General features: G+C 48.3%; 1 protein-coding gene across 1 annotated transcript in view; it reads left to right on the top strand.

The window, feature by feature from the left end:
• LOC138107671 (TOG array regulator of axonemal microtubules protein 2-like) overlaps window positions 1–17,702 on the top strand; it is a 95,469-nt gene that overhangs the window by 58,884 nt on the left and 18,883 nt on the right. The window lies entirely within an intron of this gene.

Raw genomic sequence — 17,702 nt, 5'->3', positions numbered from 1 at the left:
GGAGACTGCTCTGCCGTGTTTAAGTGGAGGAGGTGGAACGTGGCCTGCCATGCTGCTCTCCTCTAGAAACGGAGAATTGGCACTGCCAGCAGCCTGGCCCGGGCACAGGCCGTGCTGGGACAGGGGGGACAGGAGCCCTGTCCGGCTGACCGCGGCTTTCTGGTTTCTCTCCCCAGGGTGCCAGCACCTCAGGCACGGAAGCAGCACCGCTCGGCCTGCGAATCTGGGAGGGCTGGAGGGCGGCGGGTGTTAATTTGCTGTCAAAAATAAATCTTGTTCTTGTCGTTGTCATCGGAGCCTTTCTTTCATCCTTTTCCAAGCTTTTGGTCCCCTTCCTCCAGGGCAATCTTTTTGTGTCCTTCCTCAGCCACTCGGTGGCCTTTGGCAGGGGGGGTTAAGCAACGCGAAAATTTCAACAACAGCTCCTGTTGCCAACGGCAGCAGCCCCTTCGAGAAGCCGGAGCTGCCAGCCAGGCCCGCGTGTGCTTTGGAAAGGGGAGCGGTTTGCAGGGACGCAGTGGTCGCCCCGCTGCAAAAGCTGGGAGGAAATCAGAAGCGGCAAAATGCCATTTCGGCTCAAGCCCCGCCCAAATACTTCTTCATCTTTCCCCTCTGCTCCAAGATAGACAGGCAGGGCTGGACTCCGGCAAGGTTCCAAGTTCTTTGTGCTCCCTGGCATCAAAGGGATCACGATGGAAACTCTCGTAGGCAGTGACTGCGGTACAGCTCCTGAAGGAAAAAAGGGAGTGTCACGAGATGGGACATCCTTCTTGTCTCCTTTGTCTCCCCAGGAGCCCCTGAGAAAGAGAAATGCCTGCAAGGGCTTTATCTGACTCCTTCCCAGCCAGCCCTTCCCTCCTCGCTCCCGGGTCTCGTTTGCTCCGCAGGCCTCATTAGCTCGCTAAACTCAGAGGAGCCCCGGTAGGAAAAATCGCTGCCTGGCGTGGCGCTGGTTGATCCCTGTCTCATCTTGATTCCATTTGCCCTGCTCCCCAACCTCCCCCCCAAAGAGACCAAAGCATCCCCCACAGCCCCACGGTGCTGCACCAGATCCCGGGCACGTGGCCTCCTCCAGTCCTTGGCGGCCTCGGGGAGGCTCCAGAGCCCTGTGTGCGGGACAGCTGCTGCAGCACCCACCGCTGTGCCTGGGGGCAAACAGCGCCCAAGGAGCGGCTGCGCAAGTTCAGAGTCTGAAGCAGAATCCCCGGTGCACGCAAGTGAGAGCTGGGATTTCAGGGGCTGCCAGGAGACGCTGAATTCCTCTCCTCGCTGCCCTTTCTAGCCACGGCCACGCTGATGCAATCGGAAGAATTGCCCCTGCCCAGGCAGCTCTCAGGTAGAAGACTGGCTTTTGCTCCTCATGTTTCTGAGGGGCTAGCTGCCAATTCCTCAGGTTTTCCTTCCAATTTCTGGAGGAAAAACTCTGTGTCACTTGGCTGCGTGTGTTTGCTTAGCTGTGGTTTAAATCCCAGCTTAGTAAAGCCTGGGAAGGCTGGCATGTGTCAGGGAAAACTAGTCTGTGAGCTTATGGGGTTTCCTGCCATCACCAGCAGAGTGATGTGTCCTTTGGGGATTCCTCTGGAGACAAAATTAGGCATCTGCTCCCTCCTGCAATATTCTCTTAGATCTTTCTAAAATATCCTAGAAAAGACAGTGAAACTTCATGTCTACTTGCACACCCACTGTTTGAATAGGGGCATTTTTGTCTCTCCGCTAAGTCATTGCTCTTGCACATCAGAAACAGGAACACCAACAAACGGGAATGACGCATGATCCTCCTGCTGGTGCCTCAGAATACTGGTAAGTGCAGATCTGGGTACCAAGATTAACATTTAATTAGCATTTCATGCTCCTTCAAGATACCCAGATCTCAGGGCATTTTGTTTCCAAGCTGCAGCTATACCGTCACTCTCTGGGGAAGAACAGTCAATAGGAAACAGCGACTGCCAGTATTGCAAAAGTGTGGGGCAAAACCTGAAGTGTCTGTGTGAAAAGGTGAGTGGGAAGAGTGTAATTCCCACAGCCAAAGCTTAATTAGGGCAGCAGGATCACTTCTTTACTGCATGGCTGCAAGATGATCATTAGGGACCTCCTTTTTGTATCTCATGCAGGAAAGGAGCTCTTAATAATACCCTGCTACTGAAACCCACACTGGGGTGTAGCTCTGTAGTGGTTCCCAATGAAGCAGATTGCCTGCTTTGTCACTGCCAGCCCTGTGACCCTGCGAGGGACCACAGTTCATCCCACACATGTTCTGTCTCCAGGAAAAGCTTGCCTTGGCTTATTAGAGGGGAAAAAACCAGAAGAATAATAAAATGGACAATTAATCTGGTCACTTTGGAGGACATGCTCATGCTTTCACATGGCAGCCTTGTACCGGCTTGTTAGTCATCGTGAAACATATCCATAGAAAAAACTCCGATCCTATACTACATCTGAATGAAATTCCTTCAGATTATTAAGATTTCTGTTGTCAGGACCAGGATAAAACCCTTCCAACACTCACTTGCAGCTGTCCTGGACTTCTGCAGTCCTTTATGGAAACCTGCTGTAGGTACAGTGTCTGGAGTTGGTTTGGGCCTTTATGAAAGATGTGTGGAACACTATGCAGGGCTCTCCTAGGAGAAAACTGTTTGTCCAAGACCGGGGACATCGTGCCTGCAGAAGTGGAGTGGTCCCGCTCCCAGCCCAAGAGTCTGTGAGCTGAGCCACACTGGGGAGAAAAGACACCGAGGGGCACCAGCCCAGCCACTTCACCTGCCATGACCGTTCTGCGGAGCTCTGCCGTGGGGGGGAAGTCGACGCTGGGCGAGCCACCGAGCTTTCATCTGCTGCTAGAACTACTCCGTGATAGCTCCTGTTTTTCCCGAGAGAGAAGCCGGCGCCATCTTGTAACGCGTGTCATGGGCGGGTTTTCCTCTGGCATTTTGGGTCTTTGTTCCAGTGGGAGGACGGTGAGGTCTGGCAGTTTGATATCTACAAGTTACTTACTTATTTTTCCTTGCCTTGTGGGCATTCTGTTTGTTAATAAAGTGTTGGGTTTTTTCCACTTTCATCTATTAGTATTCATTTCCTATTGCTGGAAAGGGATTGTTGGAACAGTTTAGAGGAGACAACTTATTCCAGACTGCCCTAAGTTTTCTCAAACTGAGACAGATGGCTTCACATAGGAACAACCCCAAGGCTGCTGAGAGGAAGGCACGGAGGAAGACAAACCTAGTTGTACCGGTTTGGCCAAATTTTGAAATATATCCCCTGAGAGAAGGCAGGTCACCACCCCTCCCCCACCAGCTTCAGGAAAAAATAAATTTTCCTCAAAGGAAAGGGAAAGAGATAAAAATTATTTCTTTAACAAACACACGGGAAAAGGAAAATAATGCTAAATAATAAAAATCTCTCGCTGTGGAGAAAAAACCTGGGAAAGTGTTAAGAGCTCTCCCTTTGGTCTCCTCGGAGCTGGGACTTGGCCCAGGGCCAGGCCCTCTGTGCTCGATGGAAAGTCCTCTCGACGTGCACTGATATTGAAGCAGTCCAGTAGAAAAGAGAGAAAATCTGAAATTCCAGGGAAGGAAAAAATGTTCAACTCTCAGTCTCTCTCTGGAGAAAAAGAAACTGAACAACTGGCCAAAAACTGACCGGGCAGCCGCGAGCCGGGTGCCTCCTCCCTCCCCTGCCGCAGCTGGAAAAAAAGTCGCTATCTCTGTGTGACCTTGAACAAGCTGCAAACTGCTTTGAAAAAGTTTTGCTCAGTTTTTCCTTCCCCTTCTCAGGCTCAGTTTAAAGGCATAAAAAGGCACAAAAATTAATTTCTGGGCATAGGGCAGCGATAAGGAATACACATCATAAAGTCACCCCAAGACACTAGTATTTCTGAGGGAAATTTTTTTACACCAAACCACCTGGAGTCATCAAACAGCTGACCTGGCGTTTCGAGACATGGGCCAAGGGGGAACCTTTCAGTGTGTTTGGTCAAGGCCGGGCTATGCTCAAGGCAAAGGTGTGTCAGTGTACTCGGCTCCTTCTCTCCTCATGGTGTCCGGCAGGCACAGGAGCCCACAGCTCCTGCAGAAACCATCACGGCACTCCGTGGGAGCAAACTTGTGTCCAGTCCTCACACAGAGCTCTGGTGTCCAGCACTGCACCTCCTTGGAATGAGGAATTGTTGCAGTGCTCTTGGAAGGAGCTAAGGAGGTTTGGCCTTCAGATCAGCTCCTTCCTAGCTCCTGATTTGCTGCCCTGGCTAAGCTGCTGCCTGTGGCAACACTTGGTTCACAGCTGACAGCCCTGCTCTGCTGGCGGGCAGCCATTGCAGGAGCTTTTGCTGGGGTCATTGAACCTTTCAGATCTTCCCAAGGAGAGCTAAGGAGGGAACTTGTCAAAGGAGCATTGCCTGGGCAAAGCTTTTAACATTAAATCTTTTCTCTGTGCTCACTACCATGCACAGTAAATATTTGAGGAAGCAAGCTTCCTGCTCCAGAAATTCCTGCAATCAGTCAGATTGCCAGAAAGAAAACGCAGATTTGGGATGTGTAGTCTCACTTTAATTCATTGTATAGAGAAACACAGGAGCACTTCTTGTGAGCTGTGTGTCTAACCTAAGTGACCTTGCCACCAAGAACTGAGAAAAGTGGGGAGAGATGGAATCAGTGGCACAAGGATCTGCAGTAGGATTCTCCCGCAGGCCTGAGGAAACTGCCCCGGGGTTCCACTGGGCCATGGCTTTTTACATCAAAACTTCATGCTTCACGCTGGGGTGGTGAATCTTCCCTGGCCTTATCAGGCCACACTGTGATCTCAGAAATGCTTGTTAGGCCTCAGCCTTGATGAACAGCCCCTGGACTAAGCTCCTCTTGGGCTTGCCCAAAACACTGAGTGCTCCCAGGAACTTGTGCTGTCTAACCAGATCCTGGGGTTTTCTATGAACAGTCTTGGAAACTACTTTTCTTGCCTGAATGCCATAACATCCTTCTTCTCGCACTTCCAAAGACAGGCTGCTGACCCAAAGTGCGGCCATGAGGAAGCATTTTATGACTGAAGCCCACTGTCTTGTGGCCCATCAACAGCGGCCCAAAAGGAAGCCCTCGAAGCTCTCCTGGACCACAGCAGCTGCCACTGGCAACCTCCAGTGGGGCCTCTCAGAGCCAGCGAGCTCAAGTTTCCTGTACTCACAGGATCGTCGATCAACAATGGATCCTGGGCCAATCCCCCCACTCCTCACGGCTCCAGTTTAACTACTGTTAAGCTTGAGTGCTGTTAAGCTTTTAGGCCACATTCCTTTTCATCCTTGTCCTTTCTCTCCCTTTGTCAAACCCGTCTAAACACACACACACACACAAACACACACACACAGAGTTCTCAGTTCATGTCTGGTTTGATTGACTGCATTTTGTTTGTTGCTTTTTTCCCTTGTTGTGCCTTAAAGGACTAGTAAGTAATAGTGTGAATGTTGCCAACAAATTTTGTTGAGCTGTTACTTCATATTCTGCACTAGTTTGAAAACAAACCAGTGAGAAATCACAAGACAGAACTGTAATTTAATAGGAAAATGAAAATAATTGCAATAGTACAAGAACACTGACAGAGTCAGGATACAACCTGACACCCTGTTAATCAGGGTGGTGGTAGCAGCCCAGATGAAGTGGTCCTATTGAAGCAGTGATCCTGTTGAAGGGTCTGGTCTTCGGCTGAAGGTCCAGTAGTAACTCTTATCCTCTGGGAACCCAGGAGGGAAGAACTGCTTGTGCTTCAATCCTACCTGATTATATCCAGGTGGGAATGCTTGGCTCCTCCCCCTGGGTGGAGCATCTCCCAAGGGGCTGATGTAATTCTATGAGTCATGCAGTGGGTCATTGCTTGCCCATTAAACAGAGATAGCCTCCAGAGGGATTTAGCAAGGATGAGTCATGGTAGGAGATAACAAACACAGCCCCATCTCTTTTAACAGCTTGTGAAGGTGACAATAGAATACATACTGTTGGTTGCATCTTACACTGTAACCTAGGACATATTCAATCTGGTTTTACTGATAACCTTGACAGTGAATTTTTAAGCAATCTCAGACACTCGTTCATAACAAGCCTTGGGAGCATGAGGTACAGGGCTGACATTGGAAAGCAGGAGAATCACTCTAAAGTGACGAGTTTAAATGTGCATTTCATTGCTCTTCTATTTATTTCATTCGATTAAGCCAAGCCAAGCTTTTCTTGGAGGCAGAATGTGTGTGGGATGTACTACGCCATTATCCCATAACTCTGGGCTGAATGGCACCCAGGCTGCAGTACAGATTTGAGGAACCCTTGTCACCTGTTCAATAACCTCACAGTTCGCTCATCCTTCTGCAAACAAGTCGCAAACAACGCTGTTGGACTGCTGTCCTGGGTAAATATACATACAGATGCCTTTTCCAAAGCAGTGCCTCTTTTGCCAGTGAAATACACGTCCTCTTCTTACCTATGGAATTGTGATTGAAGACACCTCTGAGCCAGATCTGTCTGAGATTGCAAAGGAGCAAAGCTTTGGGATTTGGGCACATTCTCTTTGTTGCTTTGCTCAGGCCTTTTGTGAGCACAGAATACATTGAGGCAGAAAACTGTAGACTATACAGGATCTTCTGGGTCCATTGTCCCCCAAACATGGTAATAGGTGGCCCCATTGGAATGCTAACTAACAAACAGCAGCACAAATGACATGAAGAAAACATGGCAAAAGAGGAAGAGGAGAGGCCCTGTGAGGAAAGAATACCGTGAGACAGTGGCTTGTTGAGTCAGCTGCACTCTGACAACCTCTAGGTCAGCAGGTCTCACATTCTCGGCTTGTTTTTTTTTTTAAATTATTTTATTTAAAACCGAAAAAATCAAAATAAAAGATATACAGTTGAAAATCTATTTTCAAAATGTAAAAGATAAAATCACAACACATTTATTCAAACCTACATCTACATATCAGAACATATGTACATCTGTAACTACAAAGCCTAAAGTATAAATCCAAATCTTCAAACATTCTTCGGACAGGCAGCACCTTCTTCCTGAGCTCGAGGAAAGAGAGCTCTTCTGGATAGGAGGCAAGGGCTTTGTCGGTTAGGGAACATAGGAAATGTCCAAGGAAAACTTCTTGATAAGACTGTAGCCAGTCAGTCCTGCAAAGTGGAGACACAAAATATAACAGAGGCCGCAATGCAAACCTAAAGCATCTGAAGCTATGTATTTAATGGGACAGACCACCAGGTAACTTCTAAAGAGCTGCACAGGGAAACACGCTCCTGCCAGCAGCCACTTGAGGCAGACCAGGGAGACACCCTGACCCACTTCCAGAGAGCCAGCACAGGAACAGCGTGGCCTCTGGGCTGCCCTGGGACAGCAGGGAGCCCAGAGCCCTGTGCTTTCCAGGAATGGCTCAGCTGCACACGCACCCTCCTGCTCCTCTCCCGGCCCCACAGCTGAGCAGCCCTACAGCTACACGGGGCACTGGGAGCTGCACAGCTCATTGCAGGGGGCACATGCAGGGCAGAACTGTTCCCTGGCAATGTGCCCAGGCTCTCTAGGCTGGCACAAGAGCCTTCCTCCCGCCAGAGAGCGGCCCAGCTCCCGCCTTACCTCTTTGTGAGGCTGAGCCATGCTCAGCCTTCACCTTGTCCTCAATCGGAAGTTGCTTCAGGCACCCCATGCCACGACTAGGAAGGGGGGTGGAGAGAGCGGGGGCAGGTGCACACCCTTCCTTTGCATTCTGTCATTTTTGGCACAGCTAAGAAGTCACATCCGGAGGTGTCCAACGCAGCACTTTGTCATCTTTCTACAGGTCATCAACACTCCACCAGCCCAAAATGTTGGAGAGGTTTTCCTGCACGTGCGGAGGCTGGCTGGCAGCATGCTTCCTCAGCTTGGCGCCCATCACCTTGTAGAGGGCGCAGGCAAGCTTGGTGACCACAGTGCAGACATTGGCGCTTCGGACAGGCAGCGCCTTGTTCCCCAGGAAGGACCAGAGCACGGGCAGGGCGTAGCGCTGGACGACTTTGGGGCTCCTGGGATAAACCCATCCCACAAGCGCTGCCGGAAGAGAGACACAAACTTCTTAACCACCAGCCTTAATGCAAACAAGGATCTACCTCTACTTGTGATTTTGGGAGTCTCTCTGGCTAAGATCAGTGAAATAACAGTGAGAGCCTCATGATCCAGAAATGGGCAAAGCAGCTGAACATCCCCGAAACAGAACCACCAAGCTCTCAGGACTAATTTCTCCAAACAGAGCCTTGTACCTGTGGCAGACTTCACACCTTTACTAAATCATTCCACAATTTATTTCTGCATGAACAGCGACTGAAATGTCAAATTGCCGTTTATTTCCATTTAGAAGTTGTCGAAACCCACGCCAAAGATTTTGAAATGCACCATAGAGAGGCAGTTGAGAGATTTCTAATAAAAGGGATGATTCCATTGTTGTGACCTTTGATGTCAAGTGCCAAAAGTCTCATCTGGCTCTTCCCTTTGCTTGGTGGCACACGGCAAAGGGCAGTATTAGAACACACTTGGAAACTCCAGCCCACCAGAGATGGGTGCTGTTTGACAGCTGGATTTGAAACATCAGTGACTAGCCGGTGTCTTTGGCAGAAGGCTTTTGTGGCTTCTAACAAACAGCTGTTTCAAACCTCAGGCTGTCTTAGGTAATTAGCCAGACCCCATTGCCATGGCATTGGAGCATCTCCAAATTTTAATGGCATTTCCCCTCACAGTGTTAATGGCATTTTTTCTTACAATGTGCGCTGAAATAGGGGAATAGAGAGAGAAGAATGCTACACAGGGGACAGAAATGTAACCAAAACACAAGTGTTCTCTCCCGCTGTCTCCAAAGCCTGCTCTCTGCTCATTTTCTGAACTGTATCAAACACAGACAAAAATTTACTACCAACAGGCTCCTTGCATGGCAGATTTGGCTGAGAGATCAAAACCTGATATGGTCTGGGGACCATTCTTATTTTCTGACCAGGCAAAATGTTATGTAGTCGCCATTGATTATTCTGTGGTGGAAGAGACTTCATTTTCTCTATGCTGTTAATCCACCAGCAGTCATCAACATTTAAACAGCTCCTGAAAGTACCTAAAACCAATTCTGCTAAGCAGGAAAAGGCTTACAGTACCCATTTTAAAATGGGAGTTCATTTGAGCTTACATGCAATTAAAGACATCGGTCACTACGCAACTTGCGCAGAGAAATCTCAGAGAGATTGCCACTAAATCTCAGAGAGAGCATCTGCTCTTTCTAGAGAAGTCCTAATTCCAGTTGAATTCCTTTATTTGAAGAAGAGATTAAAATAGCTGCAAAACTAAATTCCCTATTCCTGGAGATCTACTTTATTCAAATGCTCTGTAAAGGGCCTTTGACACTCCAATGGCTGAAGGTGCCCTTTTGAGATTCAGAATGAAGACACAAAGTGTATTAAACCTTGCATTTAAAGATGCTGGCATAATTAGCAGTGGATTTAGCCCCAGCTAAAGCAAGGCTATAAATAAAGCAAGGCTATACACTGTCTTCTCTAGCATATATTGAGATTATCATTTTTCCATCCCTTGGCTATTGCTGACATAGCAAGCTCCTCTGAGCAATCAATTATCAGCTGCATTTGGAGCATTTTGGGCAGCGCTGACATAGGAAGACCCTGACTGCACACCCTGAAATGCTCAGTCCAATGGCACTTTGACAGCACAGGCAGGGAGCCTCAGCACTCTGCTTCTGCCCCTCTGCCCCCAAAGGCTGCCTTGCACAAAATCCGGGCCTCGTTAGGCTCGTGTGGGCTGAGTTTTGACCTAAGCTGTGACCCCCAGGCACTGCAGGCTTCCACCTCAAAACTTTCCAAGAGCAAAGCAAGAATTCTGTGAGGACAAAACAAATGGATCCCCTGAAACAGCATTTGCCACCATTTCCCCTAAAGGATCAGAGCTGTCCCGGAGCTTCCAAGAGAGGAGCCAGCTTGGGAATTTTTAGCCCCTCCCTTTCCTGGAGGCGGCTTCTGAGATGCCCCAGTGAGAGCTCAGCCCCGAGGCCGAGCGCCGCCCCCATCTCAGATGCTGCACACCTCTGCAGCAGCCAGGGAAAACCTGCCCAATACACCTTCCATGGGTATTGGGCAGGAGGGACAAGCTCAGCACCTCCTGATTTGGACCTGTCTATTCACTGGCATTCCCTGTAAATTCTGCCTCGGAAGACCTCTTGGCTTAGAAGGGGAGGCCATACCTGAGAGATGCTCCGTGACATCCAGCAGAGCTTGGCCCTTCAGTTCACTCCTTCGGTGGCTGAACTCTTTCATCAGTGATACTTTATCTACAAGGGAAACACACATTTCTGCTCTCTCTTCTGAGGTCATAAGACAAAGGCCAGTGGGGAGGGAAAGGGCAGGGGCAACTACATTTTGTAAAAGAAAGGAAATTCCTGCCGATTTTTGAATCCCTTTCTTCTTTCCTTCCAGCCTACTTGGGAGGATTTTAAATTCCAAAAGAAAAGCTCTCCTTTCACATTTATAAATCCAAAGTTGTCTGCTGTACCAGGAGCTATGTAAAACATTTCACATCAGGGACCTCAAGAGTTCAATCACACGTAAGCAGTGAAAAGGTTTTGCATCCCAGAGCTTTGCAGAAGTGATCTTCTCCCTCCCCTATGGAAAAGGGTGAGAAGGCTCCAAAATTCACACATCCATTCCCACCTGAAGGATAAGCTGTTTTTAAATGGCAGGTTACCTGTGTGGATCTAGGGACAAGACACCAAGTTACTCATACAAGAGCTATTACTGCTCAGTGCCTCAGTATCCTGTGGGTTTCTGTAACATCTGTGAAATCAGATCTTGGCAGAGAGACTGGAAAATGAACTGATTTCCCAATACTTGACCGTCGTATGTATTTTAGTTTTCCTTGTGCCTATCTGTTGCGGTTTTGGGGGTCTTGTTTGAGTTTAGACGCTGTTGCCTGCATTATCCTGCAAGCCTCCAGTCCTACCACTCTAATAAGCCAAGGCAAGCTTTTCCTGGAGACAGAACGTGTGTGGGATGAACTGTGGTCCCTCGCAGGGTCACCAGGGCTGGCAGTGACAAAGCAGGCAATCTGCTTCATTGGGAACCACTACAGAGCTACATCCCAGTGTGGGTTTCAGTAGCAGGGTATTATTAAGAGCTCCTTTCCTGCATGAGATACAAAAAGGAGGTCCCAAATGATCTTCATGCAAGCATGCAGTAAAGAACTGATCCTGCTGTCCTAATGAAGCTAATGCCTATAATGTGGAGCCTCCCAGGAGGCTGCTCTGCAGAGGTTCTGATGCGCCGGTGTCCCTTCATGCCAACAGCAAAGGTATTCATTTGGGAAGTCAAATGGGGACCAGGCAAACTCCAAAAATCCCTTTGGCCCTGAATTCCAGCAAAGCTGTAGTCCAGCACTTCCTCTTCAGACAAGCAGCACAGAGCCAAGGGCTCCTGGGACTTTTGGGAAATGCCGATGCACATTCAGGCCTGTTGGGGGACTGGTGCGTAAGGACTGCACCTGCACAGCTTCTGGTGGATGTCAGCTGGAGGTTTCCACAGACAACAACAGCTGTCAAGGCACTCAGCGTTCTCTTGACTTGCAGAGGCAGAGACACAGTTGAGGAGAGTCCATGCCAGGGCTCAGCCTTACCTAAGTGAGCCATGGATGCTTCCAGCGCTTTCACAGCTGCGGCATAAACCCCGGGGTCCTTTGAGTTTAGGTTGTTTGTTATTCCTTCAACCAAACAGATGATCACCGGGTTTAAGGCATCTTTCAGGACGCCTATGATTTCAGCCAGCACGTCCAGCGCCCTCTGCTTCACTTTCTTGTGCGTATCACCAAGTCTCGGGACAAAATAATCAAAAATCTGTGAAGAGAACAAACAACATGAAAGCTGGATTAAAATGTCCTTGTTTGAGGAAGGGATGTAGAAATGAGCACTCAGCAATGTAAAAGATGAAAGTGATCCTTCCTGTCAGGTCAGCACTTGCTTGCACAATTTTCCTGTGGGCCACTCACTGGAATGGTTGCGCAACCTCATGCTGGTTGAAAGATTTTCATATATTTTGAAGAGGTTTGGGCGGGGACAGAATAGTTCCTATGGTGTTTCTCTCCACATCTAAATCATTAAATTAATCCCATTTATTGATGCAAAACAGTATCTTTGCTTTCCAAGTATGGAACCAGATATTTACAATGCCCGTTTTTCTACACAGTTGTCTCAAGTTCTGAGGGCAGTTATGATTTTGCCAAAACTATGGCTGGAGGAGATCCAGGTTTTGTTCCGTCTGTCTCAGAACCTGTGTCTGGAGAAGTGCAGGGCTCGGATCAACTCTTCCAGGATCCAGACCAATTGTCTACCTAGCAGGTAGACTTCTGAAATTTAATGTGCTGTACCGCTCTCATTAGAGCAGGTTCAGTCCCTTGACAGCCACATTATCAGGCACCATTTTCTGGACAAAGGGAAAAAGCAGCTCCTGGGAGGAGAAGGAAGAGATCTGTCCCTAGCTATTTCCCTCCTTTTCCAAAGAGAAAAAAACGACCCCCCCAAGAAGGGTGAGCACCGTCTTTACCAAGAGGAATAGGGATGCCGATGGAAACGAGTAGCCAGAGTTGTGCCTGTGCAAGACAAGTCGGAGTTTACAGAAGTATCCTTTGAAAAAAATTGGTTTAAACCTGCCCAGCCTGATACTTCTCTTCCCCATCCAAACCCATTTTTTTGTCTAGAGAATAATTGCCACGCTTTCAGTGGCTGCATTCCCTTCACTTAACCCAAGTGGGAGTAGGAGACAGCAGAAGTTACACCAGCAGAAAACTCTGTCCTCATTTGATGAACAACATCAATAGGCACCTGCCAGACAAATATATCTGGACTGAAATAACTTGTCCTGAAGCGTGGAGCTGAATTAAATATTTCAGGGTAAGAGGCACCAGCCTGTCCCACACAGCCAGGATGTAGTGCCAAGACACACTGAATTAACTTTCCTGCTACAGGCTTGGGAAAGGAGCTAAAGGAAAGGAACAATGAAGACACCCTACATACTTGGACAGTGTTAGTGGAGACGAGCTGGGGGCTGGTTTTACACAGGTCTAGGAGGAGTGCCACTCCTTCCATCCGTGTCTTAAACTCCTTGGCTTCCAGGAGATTGTAAAGCTTCTGGAGTGGCTCCGTTTCTTTCACAGCCAGAGGTAACGTGACCTGGGCTTTTGGGCGGCGTAGGAGGCGTTCATCAGAGGTAGACTTCACCCTGGAAAATAAAACCAAATTAGGACCTGTTGGTGATCATACCTTCGGTTAACTGTGAGCAGAACATCTTGCGGAGGTTTCCTAATGATGTGATTTCAAGCTAGAAAATCCTGACCTGAAAAACAACGTGACACCTCATGACAATCATTACAGGAGACAATCTGCAAGCAACATTCTCACCAGTGCTTACTCAGGAAAACCAAGGATGAGATGCATCTCACTTATCTCCAGACAGCTTCCCAGGTACACATGTCGCACTGCTTTGTGAGGAAAGAGAGACGCTATTTCCAAGTTTAAATGCCTCATCATGAGGGAGGTGTGTGTCTTATAATAAGGAAACTCATCCCTCTGGAGAAGTGTCTCTACAGCAGGCATGACAATCTGGAAAAGTAGCTCAGATGCATCTGAACAGATGGATAGGGGCATATCTGAAGGATCCAGAAAATCAGTAACAGGGATAAAAACAGAAGCCAGACATCCCAGCACTACGCTCACATGATTGCTTCCCTAGAGACTAGATCCACAGCCTAACAAACCCACTGGGAACAACTCTCTTGGATCAGCCGGTCTCTTCCATGAGCATGGGAAGATCCTGACTATGCTACTGAGCCATGTGGTCACTCTCCTGCCAGCGCTGACCATGACAGAGCTAAATAAATCCCCTCTGTTATCAGAGGACAACAGGTACAAGTAGCTCTCCCACTGGCAGGAAGAGACAGCAAGGACCAAATTCCTGTCTCAAATGCTGATTGCAGCACAGGGGGAAATAAACCAAACATGCTGCCCATCAAGCAAACGGTATGAAGGACAGGAATGTCAAGACAAAACGTCCACATTGAGACACCTGTTGACCAAAGTTGTGTCTACAGTTTTCTGCCTCAATGTATTCTGTGCTCACAAAAGGCCTGAGCAAAGCAACAAAGAGAATGTGCCCAAATCCCAAGCTTTGCTCCTTTGCAATCTCAGACAGATCTGGCTCAGAGGTGTCTTCAATCACAATTCCATAGGTAAGAAGAGGACGTGTATTTCACTGGCAAAAGAGGCACTGCTTTGGAAAAGGCATCTGTATGTATATTTACCCAGGACAGCAGTCCAACAGCGTTGTTTGCGACTTGTTTGCAGAAGGATGAGCGAACTGTGAGGTTATTGAACAGGTGACAAGGGTTCCTCAAATCTGTACTGCAGCCTGGGTGCCATTCAGCCCAGAGTTATGGGATAATGGCGTAGTACATCCCACACACATTCTGCCTCCAAGAAAAGCTTGGCTTGGCTTAATCGAGTGAAATAAATAGAAGAGCAATGAAATGCACATTTAAACTCGTCACTTTAGAGTGATTCTCCTGCTTTCCAATGTCAGCCCTGTACCTCATACTCCCAAGGCTTGTTATGAACGAGTGTTTGAGATTGCTTAAAAATTCACTGTCAAGGTTATCAGTAAAACCAGATTGAATATGTCCTAGGTTACAGTGTAAGATGCAACCAACAGTATGTATTCTATTGTCACCTTCACAAGCTGTTAAAAGAGATGGGGCTGTGTTTGTTATCTCCTACCATGACTCATCCTTGCTAAATCCCTCTGGAGGCTATCTCTGTTTAATGGGCAAGCAATGACCCACTGCATGACTCATAGAATTACATCAGCCCCTTGGGAGATGCTCCACCCAGGGGGAGGAGCCAAGCATTCCCACCTGGATATAATCAGGTAGGATTGAAGCACAAGCAGTTCTTCCCTCCTGGGTTCCCAGAGGATAAGAGTTACTACTGGACCTTCAGCCGAAGACCAGACCCTTCAACAGGATCACTGCTTCAATAGGACCACTTCATCTGGGCTGCTACCACCACCCTGATTAACAGGGTGTCAGGTTGTATCCTGACTCTGTCAGTGTTCTTGTACTATTGCAATTATTTTCATTTTCCTATTAAATTACAGTTCTGTCTTGTGATTTCTCACTGGTTTGTTTTCAAACTAGTGCAGAATATTAAGTAACAGCTCAACAAAATTTGTTGGCAACATTCACACTATTACTTACTAGTCCTTTAAGGCACAACAAGGGAAAAAAGCAACAAACAAAATGCAGTCAATCAAACCAGACATGAACTGAGAACTCTGTGTGTGTGTGTGTGTTTAGACGGGTTTTGACAAAGGGAGAGAAAGGACAAGGATGAAAAGGAATGTGGCCTAAAAGCTTAACAGCACTCAAGCTTAACAGTAGTTAAACTGGAGCCGTGAGGAGTGGGGGGATTGGCCCAGGATCCATTGTTGATCGATGATCCTGTGAGTACAGGAAACTTGAGCTCGCTGGCTCTGAGAGGCCCCACTGGAGGTTGCCAGTGGCAGCTGCTGTGGTCCAGGAGAGCTTCGAGGGCTTCCTTTTGGGCCGCTGTTGATGGGCCACAAGACAGTGGGCTTCAGTCATAAAATGCTTCCTCATGGCCGCACTTTGGGTCAGCAGCCTGTCTTTGGAAGTGCGAGAAGAAGGATGTTATGGCATTCAGGCAAGAAAAGTAGTTTCCAAGACTGTTCATAGAAAACCCCAGGATCTGGTTAGACAGCACAAGTTCCTGGGAGCACTCAGTGTTTTGGGCAAGCTCAAGAGGAGCTTAGTCCAGGGGCTGTTCATCAAGGCTGAGGCCTAACAAGCATTTCTGAGATCACAGTGTGGCCTGACAAGGCCAGGGAAGATTCACCACCCCAGTGTGAAGCATGAAGTTTTGATGTAAAAAGCCATGGCCCAGTGGAACCCCGGGGCAGTTTCCTCAGGCCTGCGGGAGAATCCTACTGCAGATCCTTGTGCCACTGATTCCATCTCTCCCCACTTTTCTCAGTTCTTGGTGGCAAGGTCACTTAGGTTAGACACACAGCTCACAAGAAGTGCTCCTGTGTTTCTCTATACAATGAATTAAAGTGAGACTACACATCCCAAATCTGCGTTTTCTTTCTGGCAATCTGACTGATTGCAGGAATTTCTGGAGCAGGAAGCTTGCTTCCTCAAATATTTACTGTGCATGGTAGTGAGCACAGAGAAAAGATTTAATGTTAAAAGCTTTGCCCAGGCAATGCTCCTTTGACAAGTTCCCTCCTTAGCTCTCCTTGGGAAGATCTGAAAGGTTCAATGACCCCAGCAAAAGCTCCTGCAATGGCTGCCTGCCAGCAGAGCAGGGCTGTCAGCTGTGAACCAAGTGTTGCCACAGGCAGCAGCTTAGCCAGGGCAGCAAATCAGGAGCTAGGAAGGAGCTGATCTGAAGGCCAAACCTCCTTAGCTCCTTCCAAGAGCACTGCAACAATTCCTCATTCCAAGGAGGTGCAGTGCTGGACACCAGAGCTCTGTGTGAGGACTGGACACAAGTTTGCTCCCACGGAGTGCCGTGATGGTTTCTGCAGGAGCTGTGGGCTCCTGTGCCTGCCGGACACCATGAGGAGAGAAGGAGCCGAGTACACTGACACACCTTTGCCTTGAGCATAGCCCGGCCTTGACCAAACACACTGAAAGGTTTCCCCCTTGGCCCATGTTTCAAAACGCCAGGCCAGCTGTGTGAGGGACAAAATGATGTTTTCGTTCAGGCATTGCAGGTAGCCATGAGAAGGAGTGCTCCTGTCACACAGGCAAAGATGGAACGAGCAGGAGGCCAGGCCTGCTGAGTGTGGGCGGGAGGAAAAGGGGAGTGAACCCACGCTTGTTACCGGCAGAGAAAGGGGAGGGGAAAGGAGCTGTTGCTTGGAGCCTGGTGGGCAGTGGGAAAGAATGTAAGTTCCTGAGCAGCCAGCACGTGGGAAAGGGGACAGGCAGCCCCACGGGCCGGGCAAAGGCATAAAGGTTTGTGCATTTGAGGGGGAGCTGTGCCTCATCAGGGAGATGCACGCAACTCAGCTGACTTGTTTATACTCATAAAGAGTTTTGCTTAGATGACTTTCTCCTCTTTCAGCCTTATGGGTGAGTGAATATTTCTCACAGCTGTTTGACAGCTCAGGTTGGTTTGTTGTCAGAGAATTTCCCTCAGAAACAGGAGGGTTATCTTCCTCTGTGCCTTCCTCTCAGCAGCCTTGGGGCTGTTGCTGTGTGAAGCCATCATAGGGGACTAGTAAAATATGATCACTGGCCAGCATTTTTCTCCTAGGAGAGCCCTGCATGCTGTTCCACACATCTTTCCTAAAGGCCCAAACAAACTCCAGACACACTGCCTACCGCAGGTTTCCACAAAGGGCTGCAGAAATCCAGGACAGCTCCAAGTGAGTGTTGGAAGGGTTTTGTCCTGGTCCTGACAGGAGAATTCTTAATGATCTGAAGCAATTTCATTCAGATGTAGCATAGGATCTGAGTTTTTTCTATGGATATGTTTCAGGATGACTTACGAGCCTTGGGAGAATCAGGTACAAGGCTGACATCAACAGCGTGATCGTATCCAAGTATAATTGCCCATTTTATTATTCATCTATTTTTTTCCACTCTAATAAG

The sequence above is a fragment of the Aphelocoma coerulescens genome, chromosome 3 (assembly GCF_041296385.1).
Source record: "Aphelocoma coerulescens isolate FSJ_1873_10779 chromosome 3, UR_Acoe_1.0, whole genome shotgun sequence".
Taxonomy (NCBI): Eukaryota; Metazoa; Chordata; class Aves; order Passeriformes; family Corvidae; genus Aphelocoma; species Aphelocoma coerulescens.
The sequence above is the reverse complement of the archived record's forward strand: the minus strand, read 5'-3'. Positions and strand labels throughout refer to the sequence as shown.